Source organism: Eublepharis macularius, chromosome 11 (assembly GCF_028583425.1).
Source record: "Eublepharis macularius isolate TG4126 chromosome 11, MPM_Emac_v1.0, whole genome shotgun sequence".
NCBI classification, from domain to species: Eukaryota; Metazoa; Chordata; class Lepidosauria; order Squamata; family Eublepharidae; genus Eublepharis; species Eublepharis macularius.
In genome coordinates, this window is record NC_072800.1 from 20,312,967 (window position 1) to 20,314,373 (window position 1,407).

The window sequence follows — 1,407 nt, forward strand, 5'->3', positions numbered from 1 at the left end:
ATCAACTAGAGACTAAAAACAAACTAGCCCAGGTGAGCCTGATCTTGTCAGATCTCAGAAGCTAAGCAGGGTCAGGCTTGGTGTCATTGGATGGGAGACCTCCAAGGAAGGCCAGGGTTGCAGCGGCGGGCAACAGTAAACCACCTGTTGAGTCTCTTGCCTAAAAAACCCATCAGGGGTCACCATAAGTCACCGATGACTTGAGGGCACTCTCCACTCCACAGCTATTTCTCTAAATACAGAAGCTGTAGAGATCCATCCATCCACGCATCTACTGTGGAAAGGCCTTTTAAGCAACATGATCTTACAGAGCTTTGGAAGCAGGCCAGTGCGGGCAGCCCTCCTAACCTCTGTGAGGAAGCCCTTTCAGAGGGCTGGTATCTCAACTGAAAAAGACCAAGCTCACCCACAAATGTGACACTTTGAGTAGGTACATACTGGCCATTTTCACACGTCTTACTGGCTCCAGTACGTCGCGCAAAGCTCCCACAAGGATAACATCTTCCTGGCATGATTTCCCAGTTCTCGCATGCAATAGCGCCAGGAAGATGCTGTCCTTGCGGGAGCTTTGCGCAATGTATGGGAGCTGGTAAGACGTGTGAAAATGGCCACTATGTTAACTAGGTTTGCCATCCTCCAGGTGGTAGCTGGAGATCTCCTGGAATTACAACTGATATCCAGGCGACACAGACCAATTCCCCTAGAGAAAATGGCTGCTTTGGAGGTGGACTCTATGGCATTATAACATTCTGAGGCCCCTCCCTAAACCTTGCCCTCTCCAGGCTCCACCCCCAAACTCTAGGAATGTTCCAACCTGGACCTGGAAACCCTAACGTTAAATGGATCATTAAACACATTTTCGCAGATCTTATTAAACTGTTCTGGTCTGGCTGGTGCTTTTTCATTTCCCCTCTATTTATAGTGACACATATGTTTGCAGAAATCAGTAGATTTATAACCATTTTCAAATCTGCATTAAGTGCTTCATCTTTCAGATAACGTAGTGATATTACTACAGGATTCATTGGCAATCTATAGCTTATAATTCTACGAATTCACTGGAACTCTATATTCCAAGACAGAATCTGCCTGGGTGTATTCTTTGGTGCACTATAACTGATTGTAAGAAATTAATTTGTAAAACAGATTTGGTTATAAGAACTTATTCTTATGCAATAAATATTTTTTTAAAGACTGAGCTGTGGCATATCGAAAGGAAGGAATGGAGAGGAAGAAGTTTTGAGAAGAACGTAACTAGCACATTAGTGTATACCAGGAGAGAAAACATATATGGGTCTCAGGTCATGTAAGTCTTTCAAAGTAATGACTGGTACCTTGAACTGAACCTGGAAGCATATGAGTTGTTTTTAAATAGAGGTGACATGGATGGTCCTATTTGCTGGAAGA